This window comes from Acomys minous, assembly GCF_964271855.1.
Source record: "Acomys minous genome assembly, chromosome: 10".
NCBI lineage: Eukaryota > Metazoa > Chordata > Mammalia > Rodentia > Muridae > Acomys > Acomys minous.
Genome location: NC_140491.1, coordinates 94,471,308 through 94,495,857, shown reverse-complemented (window position 1 = coordinate 94,495,857; position 24,550 = coordinate 94,471,308). Strand labels below are relative to the sequence as shown.

The 24,550-nt window shown below is 43.8% G+C and overlaps 2 protein-coding genes across 14 annotated transcripts in view; one reads left to right on the top strand and one right to left on the bottom strand.

The window, feature by feature from the left end:
- Positions 1–14,301, bottom strand: part of PKP4 (plakophilin 4) — a 213,853-nt gene extending 199,552 nt beyond the window's left edge. For 9 of the 12 annotated variants that reach the window (XM_084799657.1, XM_084799653.1, XM_084799647.1 and 6 more), the window contains exon 1: positions 14,179–14,301. The gene's annotated coding sequence lies outside the window, so the exon portion shown is untranslated. Of the gene's footprint in view, positions 1–13,306; positions 13,326–14,178 lie in introns of those variants that run through there. The other 3 variants (XM_084799652.1, XM_084799651.1, XM_084799655.1) reach the window with 2 other exon arrangements.
- Positions 14,302–14,323: 22 nt separating this feature from the next.
- The window catches only part of CCDC148 (coiled-coil domain containing 148), a 281,360-nt gene continuing 271,133 nt past the window's right edge, over positions 14,324–24,550 (top strand). For both annotated transcript variants that reach the window (XM_084799663.1, XM_084799664.1), the window contains exon 1: positions 14,324–14,963. The gene's annotated coding sequence lies outside the window, so the exon portion shown is untranslated. The remainder of the gene's footprint in view (positions 14,964–24,550) is intronic.

The following is a 24,550-nucleotide window of genomic DNA, read 5'->3' as shown; positions in this document are numbered from 1 at the left end:
GATCTGCCTACCTCTGCCTCCTGAGTGCTGGGATTAAAGGTGTACGCCATCATTGCCTGGCATGGTTTGTAGTTTGAACTCTTTGATATGAGATAGTTCAGTATAATAAAATAAAAGGAGGAAACCCTGCTTTTGTTGTAACTGTTGTGGGGTCTATAAAGCGCCTTAGCTTACATTAAAGACTGGTACATAACGAGTACTTAGCAAACACCTCAGTAAGGTGCTAACCTTACACTCCAGACAGCTTTATTTCTCCAGCCACCTCAACATGAAATGTATCACTTGGGATAGAAAATGTGAAAGATGAGGACCAAGCCTTCTCCTAAGCAGATCTGAAGGAAACAGCCACGAGGGAGGCTAAGCGACGCAAGCCAGAGTCCAATGTAACATCAACAACGTATCATGGGAGGTTTACAGTTAAGAGCCAGGGAAGAAGAGCCATTTGTGGTGCTGGAGTGATGGTTCTGTGGGGAGAGGTGCTTGCCCAAGCCTGATGGCCTGAGCTCCATCCTTAGACCACACAGAAGAGGTGGGACCGGAATGAGGTATTGATGACTGAGGGCTTTTGCACACAGGAGGAGATGGGAAACAGTGAGTAGAAAGGAAGATTCAAGATTAGTTTTGAACCAGGTAAGGTGGTGCACAACTTTAAAGCCAGCACTGGGGAAGCAGAGGCAGGCTATGGCTGAGGTCCAGGACAGGCTACACAGAGAGACCCTGTCTCAGACAACAACAACGAGACTAGATTTTTGAGAATGAAGAGCCTTAAATGACAGTCTACAGGTCTGAATATGATCCTGTAGGAGAAGCAATGAAGACCCATGGAGCTGGAGAAAAGAGCAGTCTCTGAGGGTGCAAACAAAGTATTTAATTATTCACTCACTCACAGCAAGCAGCTGCTGCTTACTCTATGTCAGGAAGGCTGCTAGGTGAGAGAATTACAGTGGTGCCTGTGACACAGCCTTGGGGTTAGCCCAGCTAGGACAACAGAGTAGCCAGGAAACAGCAAAGAAACCAAGGACAGCACAATGTGCCAAATGCTCAGAGCAGAGCTGGCACACAGTGCTGACAGGGACAGAAGGAAGACATACATGTGGAGTCCGGTGAAGGGCAGGGCCAGGGAAGGGCTCACTCTGGATCACTGAGACGGGAGGGGGAAAAAGGTTATGGTGTGCAAATGTAGAAAAAAAGAAAAAAATTCAAAAGTAGAGCACTAATGGAACATATCGCGTAGCTCTAACAGCATTACTTATGGAGCCAGTGTATATCTTTTCAGATCTGATTTGGAAGGTTGAAATACTAATAACGAGCATTTTAAAATGAACAGAAGCAATATAGAACAAAGAATAAAACCAGATAAATAAAACGAGAAGCTATTTCAAACTATGAAATAAACATCTTTGACATCAAGGTAGGAACATCAAGAAAAGCTAATTAAATTAACAGAGCAATCATGAAGACGCTAGGCCAGAAATGAGTTCATCATTTCTTTAGCAGAAAGTATGCACAATAGCCATACAAAACAATGTGACAGGAGTGTGGAGGGCAATTAAAAAAAAAAAAAAAGGTTTAGAGAACATTTCAGGAAAAGAGAAGAGGCCCAGCCAGCTCTGAAAGCTTGACAACAGAGGCCGTTCCAAGCATACCTGAGGGCGCCATCATATCACATGCGCCCTGGCCAGGCTACTAGCCTCCTGCGTGATATTTTTAAAATTTTTTTGTTTGTGTAAATGTATGTTTGTATGTGTGTGTGTGTTGTTGTATGCACATTTGTGCAAGTATGCAGCACCCAGAAGACAGCCTCCAGGGTCACTCTACAGGTACTTTGCCCCTTGCTTTTGAGGCAGGGTCTCTTGGTGGCCTGCAGCTCAGGGGAAAGGCTGGGCTCCCTTCTGCAGATTCTAGGAATCCACCCCAGGTCTCCTGGCTGCTGAGACCATCGACCGCCAGGCCCTCCCTGGCCGCCCTGCCCTCTCTTGTCCTACAGGGATATTCTCCATGATCACATATAATACAATTCTAAAAAACCAAAAATTAACCATCAACAAATATAATACTGTTACAGGAAATTAAATACAGCTGCTGTTAAAGTAATACACAATATAAAAGAATCAACCAAACAACCATGAAACCAAGTCACTATGATCCTACTTAAAATCAATGACGGTGTCTTAATAAAATAAGATAAACTCACAGGGAATAAAACTTACAAAATAATAGCAAAATATCTTATATAGACAAGTTTTTTTAATTTTCCAAAGCTATGAATATAATTTTAAAAAACTTTCATCTTAACTCAACGAAACATCAGGTTGAGTGTATAATTCTGGAGAGAAAACTTAAATCATATGTAATTTAATGAGATACTTGTATTTGTAGACTTTTTCTCAGGGAAATACAAACTTGCTAGTACAAAAACATAAATATTAATATAGTATCAACAGGGCTGAAGCTTCGGCTCGGGCAGAGTGCTCACCTAGCACAGCCAAGGCTAAAAAAGAAAGAAGGCGGCATCCTGTGAGATCACCTGTTTAGCATCTACAGCGCCTTGACTTGTATTTGCTATAAATGAGAACCTGCACATGTCTGGCTTAACCAGCTACATGTTCACATCATGTACACAGATGTGTACACACAGAACAGGCTAATGCTGAAGGCAGCAATCTGAATGAATCTCTAAAAAGTTATGATGAGCGAGGAAAAGTCCAAAATTAAATGCTAATATACTCACATTACATAACATTCTTATTATGACAAAGCGGTAAAAGTGAAAGTGTGAAAGGGTTGCACAAATGTGGGGCACACCTGCATGAGGTAACATAAGAGCTTTTATGGTGATGGGAACGTTCGTGTCTTGACCACGCCCTACGTCATCACTGGACTACAGTTTACTTATGCTAGGCACTGAGGGAACCTGGGTAAAGGTTATACCAAATTTTCCTGTGTTATTTTCCATAGGTACATGTAAATTCATAATCATTTCACAATTGAAATATCAATTAAGAGTTAAGGAGATGGTTCAGTGACTTTGAATGCCTAGAACCTAAGGAAAACAAAACAAAACAAAACAAAAAACATGCTGTAGCAGGAGCCTCTGTAACCGCAGTGCACCTCCAGGAAGACAGGAAGCAGGCCCAGCAGAATTCCCAGAAGCTAACAGGTGTGGCATGCACAGCTAAAAAATATTACAAAGAGACCTCCTCCTCTCAAACAAGGTGGAAGGTGAAGACAAGCCAACACCTGAAGATGCGCGCACACACACACACACACACACACACACACACACACACACACACACACACTTTTTCATTTTAAGTAAAAGTATACGTGAGAAGGAAGGAAAGAAGAAAGGAAGGAAGGAAGAGAGAGAGAAAGAAAGAAAGAAAGAAAGAAAGAAAGAAAGAAAGAAAGGAATGCTGGGCAGTGGTGGTGCATGCCTTTTGCAGATTTCCATGGATTCAAGGCCAGCCTGGTCTACAGAGTGAGCGCCAGGAAAGCCAGGACTACAAAGAGAACCGTGTCTTAGATAGATAGATAGATAGATAGATAGATAGATAGATAGATAGATAGATAGATAGATATTGCATAAAGTTATTGTGTAGTCTAAATTCTGATTTCCTGTAAACTCTGCTCCCCAACTGTCCTCCTGAATAAAGCAGCTTACAGCCAACCAATGAGCAAGGGAGGGACTTCCTGCCAGCCAGAGGAGGAGGAGCCAGGGGATTCTTCAGGTGATTGAGCCAAGGGTAGGGGTCCAAGGAAGATCAGGAGGAAGGATCTAGAGCTGAGAAAAGCTACAAAGTGCAAGTTTTACTGGGATGTTTCCTGGGAGTAAGATAAAATAGCATAGAGGGTTAAGAACAGACTTCAACTGCTCAGATTGTGCTTTGAACCCTTGTGTTATAAAAGAGTCTCAATTACTTGTGTGATAGTTGGGTTAAGAAATAAGCTAAGAGAAACAAACATGGTTTATAAAAATGACATCAACAATAGGTAGGTAGATAGACAGATATGATGCATGACTATTACCAGCATCACAGAAGATAAGGCAGGAGAATTTCAAGTTCAGAACTGGCCTGGGCTATGCATCAAGACCTTGTAATAACAACAACAGAGGGAGAAGGAGGAGCTTATTAAACTTTATTAAATCAAATACCGGAGTGAAAGACCATAAGACATATAAGAACGTTTCTAATTATACCATTAAAGCTTTAAGTTGGTTTCCTAAGTTGACCTACAAGATCAAAACAAGATATGTAGATTCCTATTTTATTTACATATTTTGTGCCAATGATACTCTTAGGATTTTAGTAACATTTCTCCTTCTAAAAGCTCTGGACTTTGTATGCACTCTTGTCTTTCATCCTCAGCTGAAAGTTATTACAGATTGAACACTTCTTATCTAAAGATCTGAAATCCAAGCCCTCCATATTCTGAATGCTTTGAGTATGATGTCAGCACCAGAAAGTTCTGAGTTGAGGAAGCTGAAGAGACGGGACAACTGTGAGAGAACTCCCTGTTCTCACAGAGGACCCGGGTTCAGTTCCCAGCACCCACACTGGGTGGGTCACAACCACATGTAGAGGATCCACCTCCCTCTTCTGGACTCGAAAAGCACCAGCACACATGTGATATATATACAAACACTCGGGCACACACAAACACAAATAAAATAATCTTTTTTATAAGTTTAAGTTTCAAGATACATTCCATATGTGTGTGAAATTATTAAAAAATAAATTTAAAATGGGCTTAATAGTTTTTTTTAAAGTTCCAGGTTTTGAAACAAATTTTAGCTTGTATTTTCAGATAGGATTTTCAGTCAACAGTCTATTCAAATATTACAAATTAAACAAACAGCTCTGAAATCTAATCACTATGGTCCCGAGCACTTCAACTAAGATACACAACCTATACTACACCACAAAAGACAGGCTATCAAGTTTGCTCAGTGTCAGATTCCCCAACCCCGACCAAGCTGGTCCTAGCATATGCTGGCTGCCTACTGATGGTTTCAGAGAGGGCATTATGTAAGTGCAGCTCACTCGAGCTACAATCTAGACAATTAGGGTTACATGAAGATGAATCAATCTGTTTGAATTTTCTAATTAATTCTGTTACCAGGGAATTTGACACATGAATTATTTATCTAGCAAGTGGCTAGAAAAGAAATTTTTGAAAAAGGAAAAAAATAAAATAAAATCTTCATTGAAGCATCATGCATTATAAAACTGCTGTTCAGGTCTCAGATTACCAAAGCAGCAATAAAGAGAAGGGATTGCTGGAAAGTGTGGGTAAGTAATGTCTCATAACTCACTCCCTCAAGGTTAGTCACAGAAAGACTTGAATCCCTGCTGCTAAATATAAATGGTTCAGGGGGAAAGAACTCTTTGCCTGTGATCTGACAAAATACACTGGATGGCACAATAGGTGATTTACAGGTTTAATTAACCTACTGGAAACAGTATTTAAAATTTTGAATAATATTTTGGAAAACTGATACTTGATAACACGTGATAGATTTCAGAATGACATTTGTATCTACAAAGAGCTGAGTTGGACATTTAATGGCAAAGTTGTTCTTATCAGCCTCAAATTAATAGCTATCCTCGTAAAGTCCTGGGAAGTTTCTGATTTCTTATTGTTTTATCAAAATGGTCCCTCGCTGCTTAGTCAGTCAATGACAATAAGCAGAAATTTCCCATCAGTGCTTGAGTCTAAGAGTCAAGGTAAGATTCAATGAGACTATTTATTCCAGCAGATGTCCTGAGAGATTTTTAAATCATTCTTTTGTTTATTTGTAGCACTAGAAGAGAATATTATTAATAGCAAGTTCAGACTTACAAATTGCATACAAGATGAAAGAAAGCACAAAACACACTAAACTGGGGTATTTTCCCCCCAGAAAATAAGAACTTACTACATGGCAAATCTTGAGTCATCAATGACTCTGTCATGACTACTGTATTTTCATTATGGTTAATTATTTTACATAAGCTGTTGAGTAAACTGTTTGAAGAAGAGATGTAATCAAATTCATAAAGGTAACCTGTTCTGACGTCTCTATCTTATTGCTGCAAGGGAGTATTTTTCCATTTCAAGCCTCTTACAAACGAAGTCAGTTACAGTGGCTAACACATCTGACTCGCTAGACTTGAGTAAGTTATCAAGTAATAAACAGCTAATCAAGCAGAAGTAAAAGCTAAATTCTAGTCGTTTTGTAGTTCTTCCTTAACACCAGTGGAACAATCTTACATATCTGGTTATAAACCAAGACTTCTGGGCTAGGCTTCGGCTCATGTGTCTTATCTTCCCCAACCAGCCTATAAAACTTATCAAGGATTCCTAAAAGACCGAGATTCCATGCGGCCTATGACACTCCTGCAGTCACTCCTGCAGCCCAGCAGAGTCTCACACAGCGGGCATCTACAGGTGTTGGTCAAAATAAAAGAAAAGGAATCACTTTCAGTAAGACATATCGTTTTAAATATGAGTTCTCTAAATTGCAATAGCAATGATCTCACAGATGGTAAGACTCCAACTATACCTAAAACACCAATTGCCTACAGCCTCCTCGCTTGGAGGCTTGATTGTGCCCAGGAATAAGACTCTAATTCACTTTTGTCTCCTGTGCACTATAGGGTACGGAGGGTCAGAAAACAGCTCTGTTCATGGCACAGTAACTACTACTCATTTCCATTGTACACGAAAGTTTGGGTTTCCTGTAAAGGTACAGACACCAAAAGATCTGTCCACATGTTTACTTTGGTTGTGACACTATGTATTCATTTAATAGTATATATTACTGTATAATTCATATTCCCCCTTGAAGATAATGCATTAAGGGAAATGGCCAATTTCACTACTTTTAAGCTATTATTTTCAGTTGTTTAGCCCTGCCCCCAACCCACCACACCTTTGTGAGGAAAAGCAGGACACGGGTTAAGCTTTTTTATTAATTTTTTTTTCTTTATACTGAAAAGACAAAACTAAGTAAGGCCATGCAGTTAAAAGCCACCCTAATTTCTGAATGTTGATACATAGGCTATGGCATGGGGAAGAGTCCACATTGTATGAAATACAGAACAGAAAGTTCCTATGATCATGAAGTACTCAAAGAAAATATTGTTTCAGAGGGACAATTGTGTGTCCTGCCTGCTTAATTTCCTTGCGGGCTCTCCAAACCATCTGAGGAAATAATAAGTAGGACTTCCTCATGCCAGCCAGCTTAGTCCCCTGCAGCCACCACCCTCCGTTCCACGCAGCTTCCATCACATGCAGCCTTGAAGTTCCCCTGTGCATGGATGGGGACTGGTGGTTAACAAATGAGTCCCGGAGGACACGGCTGTGGCAGCCTGGGTGCACAGCATCCCGAGAGCTTGCTGCGCAGCTCCTGCTGGCTGCAGCCTCGCTGAGCCTCCCCGGCCTCATTGGTTCTACACCCAACCACTGCCACACAGCATGTGCAGCCCTACATTTGTGTACTCGGGAGCTGAAAATTGTGGGCATACAACTCCAGTTTTACCTCTTTATCCTCAAGGATAAATTGTAATATAATAAATTCTGAAGAAGACAGCAAGTTCTTGCTGAGGAAAAAAATGCACTAGAGAGACAATGCTTAATGCTCTAAAAGCTGTGAAAATACGTAGCAGAAGGACTCAGGAGACCACAGCCCGACTCCCTCCTTTTTGTAAATTAAAAACAAACAAACAAACTAATGCTCAGGGGAGTTAAAAACTTGTTTAAGAAACATACTTGCCTGGTGGCAGAGTCACAACCAGAACCAGGGTCTTTTGATATCTTTACACACCACTGTTTGTTGGTTTCAACTATCTTTCTTTTCTTTTTCTTCCTCCCCCTCCCTTCTCCCTCCTGCCCTGGGTTATTTTTTCCTGAATCTAGTTCATGTCCATGGTCATTTGGCCACAGCGCTGAAGCCTGTCAGTCATTTGGTCTACATGCAGTACATGCTACAACATAAGAAGAAAAGTAAAGACATGTGTTGGAGTGCCAAGCCAGGCCTGCCTGCCTGGGCTTCACACACGTTAGTGGACTTAGTCCTCATGATCACTATGAGGTGGGCACTTAGAGCACTCCATTTTATGGATAAACAGAATTAGATCAAAAGATTAACTGTAGTGGGATGGTGGTGGCACACACCTTTATTCCCAGCACTCTGGAGACAAAGGCAGGTGGATCTCTGTGAGTTCAAGGACAGCCAGGTCTACAAATTGAGTTCTGGGAGAGCCAGGGCTGTTTACACAGAGAAGCTGTGTCTCCAAAAAAAAAAAAAAAAAAAAAAAAGACTTGGGATACGATGGGAACAAGATGATGGTATATGCATACTTAGGAAACTTGACGTTTGGATTGTTGGTATTCAAGCCCATATATATATATATATATATATATATATATATATATATATATATATATATATATATTTAGTTTTTCGAGACAGGGTTTCTCTGTGTAGCCTTGGCTGTCCTGTTTTTGCACTGTAGACCAGGCTGGCCTCAAACTCACAGAGATCCACCTGCCTCTGCCTCCCAAGTGCTGGGAATAAAGGTGTGCGCCACCACTGCCCAGCCAAGTCCTTGTAATTTAAAAGGATACTGGCTTCCAAATGTTAAAGAGCTCGTCAAGGTGATAAAGGTTTACCACTACCAGTCTTCCTCATTCAGCCCCCCAATTTACACATCTTAAGTTTAAAATGTAAGAAAGAGGACATAATTAATCAGATGTCCAGGTTGCATCTACCTAGGACTTCAAGGTCTGTTACGTAGGCTGTTGATTTCTATGAAAAATTCCAGACCAGCACCTAAAAGCCTCCACTGAGCCAGGTGTGGTGGTGTACACCTTTATTCCCAGCACTTGGGAGACAGAGGCAGGTGGATCCCTGTGAGTTCCAAGCCAGCCTGGTCTACAAAGCAAGTCCAGGACAGCCAAGTCTACACAGAGAAAGCCTGCCTCAACAAAACAAAATAAAACACAAACAGCCTCCATTGTACTTGGATAACCCTAGTTCAACTACAATCACACTTTTACACAACAGCATTTTATGACAAAATATGTAGAACTCTAAATTCTATCCCGATACTAGGCACCACATCTATGCTCTAGGTAAATGGCCTTGGTCCCCTAAAGAGGGCTTCCCCTCCTCCAGCCAGACAAATGTGATGGTATTGGTGGCATAGGGAGTCCAGGTTAGGGAAAACAGGGTCACTATCTAAGATAGTAGCAATCACTAAATTCACATGAAATAAATAGGCTAAGGCCAGTCTTAAATCAACTTGACACACAAACTATAGTTATCTAGAAGGAAGGAACCTCAATTGACAAAATGCCTCCCTAAGATCCAGCTGTAAGGCATTTTCTTAGAGTGATTGATGAGGGAGGGAGAGCAGAGGAGCAGCCCATTGTGGGTGGTGCCATCCCTAGGCTGGTGGTCCTAGGTTCCATAAAAAAGCAGGCTGGGCAAGCCAGGGGTAGCAAGCCAATATGCAGCACCGGTCCACAGCCTCTGCATCAGCTCCTGCCTCCAGGTTCCTGCTCTGTTTGACTTCCAGTCCTGACTTCTTTCGGTGATAAACAGCAAGGTGGAAGTGTAAGCCAAATAAACCCTTTCCTCCTTAACTTGCTTTTCGTCATGGTGCTTTGTCGCAGCCACAGGAGCCCTAACTGAGACAACACCTGTGGAAATCATTCACACTGTGGCTGTCACAGAGAGAATTCCTGGCTCCTCTGCCCTCCCTCTACACACTCCACTGACAGGTCTGAGCTCTGTGAGGACAGTCTCCCCAACAGCGACTGCCCATCCATCCAGGGACTCACTATTCAGCACGTGAAAGGGGCTTCATGTGATATGCCTAGGAGTTTGGAGACTCCTGTGTTTTACATATTTTATACCATTAAAATTTTATAACCCAACCCCTACTGACAATTCATCATCAGCCATGAATTTATGAGTCACATGATAAACTATGGTATCAAGGCTGTGAATAATAAAATGATCAGCAATGTGGCCAACATTTATTAGTATATCAAATGCAAGGAAATCTAAGCTATGAAAAAAAAGGAAGAAAAAGAAAAAGAAAAGCAAGTTAGCCAGTGGATATACAAAGCAGTTCTATGTGTTACTGAGGGTACCTGCATGTAACACACCCCCAATTTGGTCACTACAACCTAGCCCCAAAAGATTTAGATAACTCCACTGAATTATGAAGGGGCAATGTGAGAAGCACTTCAGTGCCGTGAGAGCATCACAGATACAAGCTGGCGGTCTTGGCACCCTCAGGCCTGATCTCCTTCCTCGGCTGCTCACTCCTGGCATACAGACGACCAGCTGACAGCCAGCGTATCACTTCGTGCCACCACATGAAGCTTGATATGCCTGTGCCTGACGGTTTTACCTTTCTCTTGAACAGCTACCTGTGGTTAAAGTTTGGCCATGAAATAGCTACTTAATTCTCCAAACACCTTGCCCACTGGTGTTCTGTTCCAGAGCCATCTTCCCCTTCAGTGCAGACAGGTGCTGCAGCTTATTTTCCACACGGAGAGAGGAATTACCCCAGAACTGAAGCAACTTCAGCGATGTTATGCTCTAAAATAACCCTATAACAAACTATTTTTTATTAATTAAAAATGAAAGTTGGGCACTGGAGAGATGGTTCAGAGGTTAAGAACACTGTCTGCTCTACCAAAGGTCCTGAGTTCAATTCCCAGCAACCACATGGTGGCTCACAACCATCTATAATGTGATCTAATGCCCTCTTCTGGCGTGCAGCTGTATATGCATTGAGCACTGTGTGTATATATAGCAAATAAATAAATCACTAAAAAAGGAGAGAAAGTTGGCTGAGCACAGTGGCACACACCTGTAATTCCAGCACTCAGGAAGGCAGAGGCAGGCTGATCTCTGGCCAGACTATTCTACAAAGCATGTCCAGGACAGCAAAATTGTCTTAAAAAAAAAAAAAAAGAAAAACTTGTTTTCCATTTTAGACTTATGCAAGGAGTTACTTCCTAAAGTAAATTAAAACCTTCAGAACATAGATCATTCTCAAAATATCTTGATTTTGAAAGGAGGCAGGTAAGGAGCACAAGTTGCCAAATAGCTGGCATCATGTCAGCTATGAAAATCTATTTAAATAGGTCTCTGGATAATAACACAGAAGAAGAAAAAAAAAGGCTTCCAGCTTAAAAGATGATAACAACTAGATTTTTAAAAATCAACTTAAGTAGTTAAAAAAAATTGTCAATTTTCACAGAAGAAATAAAATTGCAATTATGCTTTAATTCAGATAATCTAAATATTCAAGTTTATATGATCACTCAGTTTTTTATTATATTGAAACTGGTAGTGGGCTCCTTAAAATTATGTTATGTCAGATACACTCACAGGATTATCTTGGCTTATGCAGCAACAATGTGTATGACTTTCTCTGGCTCAGTTGTAACTGCTTCCTTCTTTCAGGCTTGCCGTCATTTTCCTACTACCTTAGCTTCCTCCAAAAACACAGAGGTAAGTAAGACCCAGCAGCACACTTAATCCCTCCCACTTCGGAATCTTCCCTACGGCATACACATGCCAAATGCAGCGCCTTCTCCTTACATAATAACAGAAGGTAAAGCGGACCTTCACTTTGGTCAAAACAGTTTGATATCATGATGGTTATAGATGATAAGCCTCCTCTCTTTAAGCCTTACTAACAGCATGTGTTTCCAATTGAAAGCCTGCTTTTTACCTGAAACAGGTAAAACTTATCTGCTCAGTCATGCTCATATGCACGCTGTATATCTGAACAAAAATTTTCATTTTTGATGCATTAGAGAAACTAAAATTCCCTTTACATTTTGAGGAGCAAGAGCAGGGAATGAGCTTGGGGCCTCACGCATATTAGACAAGCCACAAGAGAAGCTGCCGCCCACTCTACTTTTAACTTTCTAATCTTCAAGTCAAATTAAACAAGCAGGAGTCAAACTGTTATAATGCATTGTTACATAATAAAAGTTTCCTGTCCGCATTTACAAACACCTCCCCCAAATCGTCCACATTGTAACTATAGGCGAATTAAAGCTCTAAATTAGAAGGTTCGCTGATTACAGACATACCTGAAAAACAACGTAGCAACCAGAAGACACAACCTTTCATTTCATTTCCCTTGGGCTTAACTTAAAAGGCCTGCAGACTTTTCAATGCCCTTGATGCATGCTAAATAGGGGTCAGGAGACAGGTGGCTGATTGAACAATTGACTTATTTTACTGACTCCAACGCAAAATAAGCAAGTCAGGAAGGTTTTACAGTCCCTGCAACCTTCCAAGCAGACGGTGAGGAATGAAAGCGCACACGGCATGCTTTGAAACGGCCAGAAACACGTCCTCCAGACACCGTTCTTGCTTTCACATTGCCATTTTCTACAACTGTTCCTCAGGTATTAAAAATGAAGATACTTCCATGCAATACGCTCCATCTAAACAGAGACACATTCTTCTAATTTCTCAAAAGCAAAAACCTAACCCCCAGATCTGGGATAGCGTCTGCCAAAATTTTGCCTTTCTGTATTAAGGGACACCCCCCCCCCCCACGTATGCTAGCCGTTGTTGATTTTGTAAATGTTTCCCAATCTTTAAAAGTTGGAGGACTGTGCTTTTTTATTCAGTTAAACTCAGCAACAAAGAGAGAAATGGCGCTTTCCACTAAAAAAAAAAAAAATTACATCTTGAAATATACATGACTATGATATCCCCTGTTTACTTGCAGTGGTAACTTACACGCCCCGAATTTAACTGTACCAGACAGTTCTATCTGTCCCATCGCTGGCCAAACACTGCTGCTCTGTTTCTTTTCATTATGTATTATACGAGGCCTAAACACAGCCCAGTATGACGAGGGAAAATATCCCGATCCTTATGACAGCAGTGATGCTCTCGAGATCTCTCGCAGTAAAGCCCGGACCTGGAGCACTAAAAGGCATTTTCTGATACAGCTAAAATATGTTGGCTGCAAGCTGTCACTCAAGAACATTCGGCCCTGTCTCTGCGGGTATTGAGAAAACCCTGGTTTAAAAACATGCGCTATCCAAACCTTGCAAAAGCAAACTTGCCAAGAGCCTTGTGCAACGATCAATAACCTTGGGTACAGTGACACCCAAATTCACGGTCCTGGAGACCAATGCAGCAAAAAAAATAAAAATAAAAAATAAAAAACCCCGAACGATTAGAGCCTCAAGAAACTAACGCGCTTCACTCTCCACCGCCCTCTGCCGCAGGGAGAGAAGCGGAGGCAGGAGTGTGAACAAGGCTCACCAGCTCAGAAGATGCTCCGTGACCTCTGGCTGCGCGGCGAGACCAGGGCCGGGAAGGCGCTAGTGCGGCCGCGGCCCGTGCGGACTCTGTCCCTGGTGCATTCCTTGCATTCCAGCACAATCTGTCGCCAGCCTACGAGCTGGCAGCGCGCGTCGCCCGTTGGACACACACACCTGCCTATCGCGGCGCCCCGAGCAACCGTGGCGCCTCCACTGCCTGCGCTCCCGGGCTGTCGCACTCGGTCACCGCGGCGCCAAACCCCGGCCCTGCTGCTGATGCCTGGTTTCCCAAGCAATAGGAAGGGACAGGGACCCCAGATCCACCGAGGGGTGCAGCGGCTCCGCTCCAACTCCTGGCAGCTCAAGGAGGCAGGGTGGCGCGGGAGAGCAGCCGGGAGCCTTGAGGCTGGGGCGCCCGCGAGGGAGGAGCGTGCGGTTTGCTGCCTCGAACTGGGAGCCCGGGACCTGCCCGGCGGTCGCCACGCGCACCAGCGCGGCTACGGGGGCCCGGGCGACACGCGCGGCGGGCGTGGGAGGCAGCGGCAGGCGGTTGGTTCGACCGAGCTAGGGTTGGACCTAGAGACGGCCGGCCTCAGACACGACGGCGCGCGGGAGCCGCGGGGCTCAAGTTCGGGAGGCGGTGACGGAATGCGGGAGGAGAAGCGGTAAAGCCGAGGCGTGCGGGGCAAAGTTGTGCGCCGCCCGGGGGGGAGGGGAGAGGCGGGCTGGTTGGCGGAGCACGCGGCGGGGACTGAGAGACCAGGGCCAGGGAGCCGCGGGGGGCGCCCGGCCGCTGCCAAGTCCCGGCTTAGCGCGCTCCGGGCAGCTCGCGCCCCTGAGCCCCGCGCCCTCCCGCCAGCCCCGCACACTTACTTTCCAGCTCAGGCAGAGGCCGTCGTCGCTCCCAGGACCAGGGACATCCGCGCCGAAGAGTCGCCGCTGCGGCACCGGAGCAAACTGGCCGAAGTGCGGCAGCCGCGCTGCTGCCCGCCCCTCCCTCCCCACCCGCCCCCTCCCCCGAAGAGGCTCTCCCACCACCCCGGTGGCGGCGGCAGCTCGCCTCTACCCCGTGCCCATAGTGCCGCCGCCGCGGCCGGCGTCCACGCGCACTCAGCCCTGGAGCCTACTAGACTGCCCGGAGGCCGCCGCCCCGCTGCCAGCCCGCCCGCCTGCCCGGCCAGTCCCGGCACCCGGGAACGTCAGCACGCAGCCGTCCCCTAGACAGGCTTCGCGCCCGCCCTATTGGGCGGAAGGAGAGGACGGGTCCTCCCCATTGGCCCGGCCCTCATATTGAACGAGCCAATAGGAGCTGCGGTTTCAGGTCGCCATGGAGACCGATGCTGTTAAGAGCGAGAGGGCCAGGAGAAGGTGGGGAGTGAAGGCAAAGGTGTCCCTGGCCTCTGGCGCGGGAGGGGGCAGACGGGGAGAAGGAGTATTAGGGGATTCCCGAGCGAGGGCTCAGAAATTGGGCGGGTCTGACTTTTGAGCATTGCCAAGACTGTGCATGGTGGGGCTTGTCCCCGACGTCAAAGGCAGAAACAACTGAGCCCCAGGACTTCGGTTTTACATTGAGAGCTCAGGGATAGGCGGTTCATTTTTCCTGCATCTGGGAAGCTTGAATGGCTATGCACTCTGACCTTTGACATCTATGCAAAACGGTGAGTTTCCATTCCATTCCTGAAATCTCTGCTTCTTCCTGACCTCACAAAGTCACTTGAATTCTTCTTCCAACCACTCTCCCTTCCCTGAGTGGATATTTCCTCAGATTTTTTGGTTCTTCGAGCCTATAACCCCTCCCAAGGCAAACAAGATTTCTTGCCGGTGATGTTTTGGTAAGGAAACTGAATGGTATTGTGCCAAAGGAACAACCCACAACAGAATGAGTTCTCTGCTTCCCAAAACAGCAGGTCTGATCTCCCCTCTCCCCTCCTTCTTGTCCTGTGTGCTTTCTGCACTGAGCTTGGCAGGTGCACGCTCTTCCCAGTATGTCACGGGCTGGAGACGTGCCAGAATCCATCCTGATGATTTCGCAAAAGAAAAAAATAGGTAACAAACGACGGATTTTTGCTGTTTTCCAGATTATTTCTAAATTTGATAAAGAAATGATGAATTGGAACATGGACTCAGTACTTACCCAAAATCTCGACCTTTAATAATGAGTGCTCTACTTTCATTTAAATCATTTTGTGCTAGTTTGCTTTTGCTAATTATTTTTGATGAGTGATGTTCATAATTAGACACTACCTATTAATCTGCAACTTTCACACATGCTTCTCCTCCTCCTCCTCCTCCTTTTCTTCTTTTCTTCATTTTTGGTATTTCAAGACAGGGTTTCTCTGTGTAGCCTTGGCTATCTTGGGCTTGCTTTGTAGACCAGGCTGGCCTCGAACTCACAAAGATCCGCCTGCCTCTGACTCCCTGAGTGTTGAAATTACAGCCATGTGCCATCATGCTCAACACAATACTGCTTCTTAACATATCTTAAAAATAATATCACCCTAACAGATAGCCACTGATATATTCATGTTCCTTCTTTTGGTAGCTTTGTTTTTTTCATGATATTTTCTTTAGTTAAAAAAAAATCATCTTTATACTAGTTCACCTCAGAATAAGAGACCATATTAATTTTTCTGGTTATAGTGTGGAAAAGCTGGCAGGAATTGTGAAATTACAAAGGCTTTGTTGTGAGATGCATATTATTGTATGTACAAGCTCTATGTATCTAACATACATTCTGAATTTTAATTGGATGGTATGTTTTGGTTTTTCATCTTATAAGATATAGCCTGAGGGGGTTGGAGTGATGGCTCAGATGGTTAAGAGCATTGGCTGTTCCTCCAGAGGTCCTGAGTTCAATTCCCAACAACCACATGGTGGCTCACAACCATCTATAGTGTGATCTGATGCCCTCTTCTGGCATGCAGACATACATGCAGGCAAAACACTGTATACATAATAATAAATGAATAAATCTTTTTTTAAAAAAAAGATATAGCCTGAGAAATATTTAATATGGCAACTTGTTTGGGGGAAACGATCTCCTTGGTACTTATTGTAAACTTGAATTTAATTGACAATTCTGTGTAGGGTTGGACTGTGGGGGGAAATGGGTAAACATGTGAGTGTATCATGTAAATACTTCAGATTTAGGATGGAGCCAGCAAACAGTAAGGTTGGAGTAAAGATATCTCATGGCTTGTCATTAGAAACATTAGCTGGTTTTCTCTTGGGTTTGTGGTTGTTGTTTTCTTGCTATTGTGTGCTTATAGAATGGAAAAAGTTACAATGCAACGACTGATAAATAAGACATTTTAAATGTACAGTCAAGATATTAATAATTTGGTTTTTTTGTTTTTCTTTTCTTTTGTTTCTGTTTTGGTTTTCCGAGACAGGGTTTCTCTGTGTAGCCCTGGCTGTCCTGGGATCAGGCTGGCCTTGAACTCACAGAGATCCACCTGCGGCTGCATCCCCACTGAGTGTGGAAATATCTACCTCATTCAGCTGCTTTTTTTTTTTAAATTTAAGTAATACCAAATGAATGGATGACTATCCTAATCAAAGAAGAAAATGCGTGTCTCATTTTTTTTTCCCTTTGTAGAGTGAAGGAAAAAAGAACCAACTTTGTTTCTACTCTAAAATCATTTTCTTTTGTATTTTTCTCAAAATGCATATCTGACAAATATTTTATGTTGCATTTATATGTGCAATTTACATGTCATTTCCGTTGTCAGCAATTAAAATGTTGCTGAAACCCAACAGGAATAATGGATGTCCCCTACATAATTTGTCATTCATCACTACGATGAACTTCTATTGCTAAGCATTTATGGTTAAAGCTGTGCAGACAGTTTATTCCACTGAAAGTTAATGCTACCTAGAAACTGCCTAGCTGCCTGTGTTCACTTTTTAACCATCAGGATTGTTCTCTTCTCCCAGAGAACCCCTCTCACATCTGCCTAATCTGATTGCAATTCTGCACCATTCTGAGGATCCTCCAGTCTGCAAGGGATATAGTAAGGTTCTGGAGATCTGGCAAGAGGCCTTTCACCTCGCCTTTCTTGAACCCCAACCTCAGTTTTCACCCCTCTTTGCCTCCACCTGCTCTTATTGGGTTCCTCTCCTACGCTCCAGTTATGCTACTAAACACAGTCCTCTTACCCACCGGGTTTTTCTCTGTCGTACTCTCCCAGGCTGCCTTTTATACCCTCTCCTCCCAGGCTTCTCCCTTAGGCTCTCAAATATCCAGTCTCGACTTATCCCCTCTTCATGTACTGGCCTTTCCTTTCACTGAGAAGCAGTACTGATGGGGAGAGCTCTGCTTTTGTGTGCACCTGAAACTGTTCCGGAGGTTGTGCTGTCTCTCCACAAAATCTCAGTTCATTTTGCCGTTCAAGTTCTCTCTTGTAGCAGTGTCCTTTGGAGCAAGAGTGAGGCATATGCCTATAACTGCAGCACTTGGAGGCAGAGGAGGTAGGAGGCAGGAGAAGTCCATCCTCAGTCCTGTCTGCACGACAAGCTTCAGGCCAGCCTTGGCTACATGAGACCCTGTCTCAAAACAAACACCCAGTTTTGCTTAAAAGTTGGCAGGATTTGCCAGGCGTGGTGGCACACGCCTTTAATCCCAGTGCTCGGAGGCAGAGGCAGGTGGATCTCTGTGAGTTCGAGGCCAGCCTGGTCTACAAAGTGAGTCCAGGCTACACAGAGAAACCCTGTCTTGAAAAACCAAACCAAACCAAAACTGTGTGTGTGTGTGTGTGTGTGTGTGTGAGAGAGAGAGAGAGAGAGAGAGAGAGAGAGAGAGAGAGAGAAAGAGAAAGAGAGAGACCATGTTTTATTTTTTTGTGAATGCATTTATTCACTGTAAGACTGTCACATTCACAGTCTTATCACATTTAAAATGAGAAGTATGAGGCAGTGATAGCTAAAGCAAACCGAGCAAGCTACATCATCAATAAGCAATAAACTGTGGCTACCCCTGACATGCTGATTATAGGGCTTAATTCTTTTTAAATATTTCTTATTTAAAACAATTTTTTACAGTTAAATATATTTTGATCATATTTTTCCTCCCCCAAGTCATTTTCCAGATCTTCTCTCCCTTCCTACCCATCCCACTTTAACTTCTTTAAAAAAAAAAAAATTAATAATAATACAACAAAATCCTCCCAAACCAAGAATTGCCCCCAAACTCCCTCCACAACATCAAACAGTAACCAAATAAAAGCATATGAAAAACAAAGAAACTGTGGAGTCTATTATATGTTGGTCAACTACTCCTGAACAGGAGGCCTATCAGTAGTTGATATACCCCACTGTTACTCCATTGGAGGAAACTGATTTTCTCTCTCCCAGCAGGTGTAAGTGGCAGTTCAGGTGTTAACCTTTACCCTAGTGGCTAGGTCTTCGTTCATTTATTCATTCATTCATTCATTCTTTCTTTTTTTTTTTTTAATATAACGAAACAAAATGCAACAAGACAAAACAAAAACTATCACAGTGAAGTTAGACAAGACAAACCAACAGAAGGAAAAGAGCCCCAGAGAAGGCACAAGAATCAGAGACCCGCTGGTCCACACACTCAGGAAGCCCCTAAAAACATAGTTGTCATAGTTGGTAAGACCTACCTTGCATGTAGGGTGCAGCATTTCTGGGGCTGGGCCCTGCACTGCATGATAAGGGGGGGGGGGAGGGGGGCAAATATCCCCTGTGTCCTCTACTAATTGACTCAGCTGTCAGGAGCATCTGCTTCTCTGAGTTCCCACATTTGGCCTATAACCTGATACCATGAACCACAAAAACCTCCCCTTTCCTCTCAGTTGCTTTTTGTCCGGTATTTTATAACAGCAATCGAAAAGAAGCTTGAGACACCCCCACTTCCAGGCTCTCCTGGGAGGTGGAAACCTTTGTCAGCTAGCCTGTGGATCCATTGACATGCAAATGGCCTACCTGAGCAGAGGGAGCTTGCTTGTGAACTCTCTAGGTCTGGCTGCTGGGTAGCGGTGGTAGAACAGAGGGGCTTCATCTTAGGCTGATGGTGGACGAGGTTTAAAAAGAGTGAAGAGGCTGGGTAACTTCCGCCTCAAGATCAGAAGGAAACAGCAGAACTTCAGGGACGTTTCCAGTGCCCAGTGCCCGTGCAGAGGGAAGTCTACCCAAACCATTCAAGGCCTAGGAAGACCCTAGGACGACCTCCAGAGCGTTACAGTGGTGACTATTTTCCTGTTAGTTCAGGATGATTAATGAAGAAACAAAACAAAACAAAACAAAAAAACCTTTTTGAAATGTACCATAGAAAAGAAGCAGTAGATGTTATCGCTGTCCGATGTCTCTACAGCAGGTGGGAGCAGTGACAACCAAACCTCTGAAAAGACACCAGTGCAGTAGCATTTATGATGGAAGAGGAAAGTTTAAACATGCAGGCAGGCAGGGGACAATGCTGGGGCTCAAAAATGGTTCAGCTGTGGTGGTTGCAGGATCGCTGTGCCCCGCCTTCAGCCACATTATCTGAATCTGCAAATCCTTCACCACCCTGTGGACCAAACTGGCCTCCCTCCCCTGCCCCCACCCTCCCCCAATCTCAGGCTGACTTCTGCCTTAGTGTGTATTTGTAGCACTTGGCCTTTTACCCACTGATGTAGTTAGTTGCTTCTCTGTGAACATTCTGCCCGAGAAGATGCGGTCCCTGGCACATCCATGACTGTCCCTTGGAGTGCCTGGCGCCCATGAAGTATTTCCCACAGTAAGTGAAGCCAGTGTTCATTAATCACTGTAGGCCATGTCCAACTGTGACAAAAAGAAATCAGTAATGTTGGGAGGTAATTAGAAAAAGATGAAATTAACTATTCAGTGTGAAAATGAGAATCTAGGCAGAGTAGCGATTTCTCCTCCACAGCCTTCAAAGACAGCAAGGCCTTGGAAACATGAAAACATGAGTGGAAACACGCAAGGAGAAGAAGTGGGCTCATGTGGTGCCTTGTTCACAGCTCTTGTTTATTAAGGAAAGTGACTGAAACTCAGCTTTGCAAAGATGTTTAAATAAGAGTCACTTAATTTTTTCTTCATATGAAGTGCCCATAGTTGTGCTGTCTCTCGAGATAAGTTTGTTAGAATTTAATAATTTTTAACATCTAATAATAACATTTAGTAATTCTAAGCCACCAGACACTTGGTATACGTAACAGATAGCTGTTATGTGTGATAACCAGGTGTCCTAGCTAGAGCCCCCTTTGAAGGGGACAGTCCTGCATGACTCATAAGCCTTTGTCCCCCTCACAGCAACAGCCTCATGGGGGCCTTTATCTAATGTAGCCAAGCCACTGGCTGTTTACCTGTGACTGTTCCAGCATCAGCCAGAAACCTCTGGCAATGTGAAACTCAGAGAGCAGGCTAGCTGACTGGAGACCCTTGTTTCTTACAGGGAGCTAGCTCAGTGGTTAAGAGCACAAGTTCAGTTCCCATCACCCACGTCTAGGAGCTAATTATAATCAGTAACTCCAGCTCCAAGAGATCAGACACCTCTAGTCCCCGAAAACACCAGAACTCACATGCACATTCCACCCCGACCCCTGACAGACACACAGAATTAAAAATAAAATACATTTAAAAAAAAAAAAGCCATTTGGACATGAGCCTCTGCTCTAACTTCTGGTTCTGTGAGAAATGGTAGGGTGACAAAGCTCCACAGAGCCACTAACAGACCAAGATTCTCTTTCCCCACTTAGAGACCTTCATGGAGGGTGTCCCCCCCCCCCCACGAACAAAAATGACCATGCCGGGGCTCTGAGATGGCTCAACAGGTATGGTGCCTGATGCCTAGTCTGATGGCCCGAGTTTAATCCCTGCAACGCACGGCGGGAGGGGAGAACCAATTCCTGGAAGGAATCTTCTGACCTCTACACTGGTGCCATGGCGCGCGCACACACACACACACACACACACACACACACACACACACACGAGAGAGTAATAAACAGGATATATATTTTTAAATGCTCATAGGAAAAAAATGGGAAGCAAGGATGCTGTGTCTAGCAAAACTGTCCTTCAAAACCGACTGTGACAGTTCTCCTAGATGGGCCTATGTTGAGAGCACGCCAATTCAATCCATGAAGCCACCCGCTCTCAGTAATACTCGAGATGCACTGGGCAGCCTCCCTTTGGAAAGCAGAGTGCTACAGTTCGGAGCTGGACTATTTCCCCAAAGGCCCCTCTGTTAGGGCCTCTTCCCCAGAGTGGCACCGTTGCCAGGGAGTGGTAACAGGCCTTTGAAAGGGATTGTAGAGTTGTGTCGTTCCAGTCTTCTCTCTCAGCTTCCTGGCCTCCTTCTGTGCCTCCTACAATGACACGGGCACAGGCCTAAGGTAATGGGGCCAGGCTTCTGTGGACAAAAAAAAAAAAAAGGTAGAAACTGATAATGTTAATATTCATTGTTGCAACTGAAAGCTGATTAACATATACCTCTTTACTCACTGCCATCCTGGGATATCAAATGATCATTAAACATAAAGAGATTACAGATGATTACTAAATATGAACCTCCTGTTAGAAACTGCTCTTTGAAGTTTTTCCTAAATAATTAGATAATAAGACCCCCTATGCTATTAACTCCAGGGCTCTCTCTGCTTCACACTTATCAGTCCCATGCGTGAGCTCCCGCCACCTTGTCCTCGGACATGGGGCCTGACTCTTATTCTCTCGCTGGATCACCATTTCCTTTGCACACCTGCTCTCCTGACTTTGCCCCTCCCCCCACGGGGCACCTGTGGACCTTGTTAAGGCTTTGCACCCCTGTGAGGTTGGGCTAGGAGAGGCATGGCCCGCACTCGCTAATCCACTCACTGCTCTGCCATAAACCACAAGCCCAAAACTGCCCTGTTGTTGTGTGGCTTGATAATTGTTTCAATAAAAGAGAGGGGAGAATGAATGGATGCAGAAAAGTCATCGATAAGAAAAGGCATCAGTTTATAATAAAATGCTCAGTAAGATGGCAAGTAGTAGGAAACTCCTTCAGTATCAGAAGGAGCGTGTGTGAAAACCCACAGAGAACCCTGTGCTGGTGATGAAAAGACTGACACAATTCCACTGAGACTGAGAATAGGGCCTATGTGTGTGCACCTCATCTTGAAAGCAAAGGAAGAAAGACTTGGTAATTGACTCAGAGAACTGACCGAGGACACCCACACACATCCTTACTGTTGAGCACTGTGCTGATTGTTCTAGCCAGTGCAATAAGGAGGGAAGAACAAAATCTGAAGGCATATAGATTAGAAAGGAAAAGAAACTACAGATACCCACCTTTGTTTGCAGATGCCATGATCCTGACTATAGAAGACTGTGTCCTAAAGCCCGTAGAAGATTGTAGAGAATATACATGCACACACCAAACTAATGGATGAACTTAGTAAAGTCACACATTATATAATTATTAGATAAAACCAGTTACATTTCATATGGTTGGAACTAGCAATCTGAAAGTCAACAAAAATTCCACTCATGACATGACTATTCACAACAATAAGAAACAATATTTACACAGTCGTTTAAAAAGAAAAGCACACTATCTTTGATCTATAGATTCAATATGATCCCTGTCAAAAGGGATCCAGCAAGTGTTGTAGCAACTGACTGTCTTAAAATGGAAACACAGGAAAACAAGACTACCAAAACAGTTGTTGTTTTTTTTTTTTTTAGAAAGAACAAAGAGTAGCTACAACATTTAATTATAAAACCTACTATAAAGCTACAACAATAAACACAGTATTGGCATAATAGCCTTATGGATCAATGAGAAAGCAGATCCAAAATTTAGCTTTTGCATGTAGTCAGTTCCTTTCAACAACGATGCCAAGGCACATCAATAGAGAGTCTTTTCCAGACATGCTGCTGTGATGACGATATGGGGCAAACTCTTAGCTCACACTGTGCAGAAGAAATATCTATTCAATGTCCATCATAACCTACAGGTGAGGACTGGAAATTATAAGGCTTTTGACAGGAGAGGAGCCTTTGTGATCTTGCCTTTAGCAAAGGTTTTCTAGTTATGTCTCCAAAACCATGAGCTATAAAAAAAGAAATTATGCCAGGGATGGTGGTACATATCTTTAATTCCCTGAGGGGACCCTCCCCTAGGGACTCCAGACCCTCCAAAGACCCCAGTTTGCTTGACTAGTACAACTCCATGACAGGCTTCAGGTTTTCACTCTGCCTAACTAGGCCAAGTTTCTAACAATTCCTGAAAAAAACAAAAACAAAAACAAAACCCACAACTCATAGACAGCTTAGGGCAGTTCATGGGCAGCTCATCAGCTTATAGGACAGAATGACCAGATCATGTTTTTATTACTTCATGGTCTTGGTAAAGAACACAGCTGGCTCTGTCCAATCAAATTAAAGGCCAACTCCTGAGTAAGAGCCAAAACCTCAATGACTCAAAAATCCCCAGTAACCAAGCAAGCAGCCAATCCTGAATCCCCTCATATACTCTGACTCTCTTCTGACCAATCAAAGCTTTTCACAGATCCCTCTGACTGTCTACAAATTGAGCCTGCTTGCTCATTTTTGGGGTACCCTCTAGAGGACAGAGAATCCCAGCATGCTGGAATAAAATGCTCTTTGCATTTGCATACTGCCTTGGGGTCTTTCTTCAGCAGATCACCCAGACCATATCACCCTGACTCTGGGAGCATGGGCAGGTTGATCCCTATGAGTTCTGAGGCCAGGCTGGTCTACAGAGTGAGTCCAGGACAGCCAAGGCTCTTGTTATACAGAGAAACCCTGTCTTGAAAAAACAAACAAACAAACAAACAAGAAGTAATTATTAAATTAGATTTTATCAAAACAACATCACTTTCTCTTCAGAAGACAGCAACAAACCAGTAAGAAAATAAAAAGTCAGATTCAGGAGAGTGGAAGTGGTGGGTACATCAAAATTAAGGCAAAAAACTTAACTGAACATGCGGAAATAGGCTGGAGATATGGTTCAGTGGTTAAGAGTATTTATACTCTTGTCATGTCAGGGGGCTCACAACTGTGTCTTCCAGTTCCAGATAATATGACACATCTGGCGCTGGGGGCACAGGCACCAGAACACAACATACACACACACACACACACACACACACACACACACACACACACGCTTTAAAATAAACAAATTTTAAATGGAAAATATTTAATAAACACATCACTAGTGTGGTATTCATGTGTCATTAGGGCAATCATAACTAAGGCCACTACAGAGTACCAG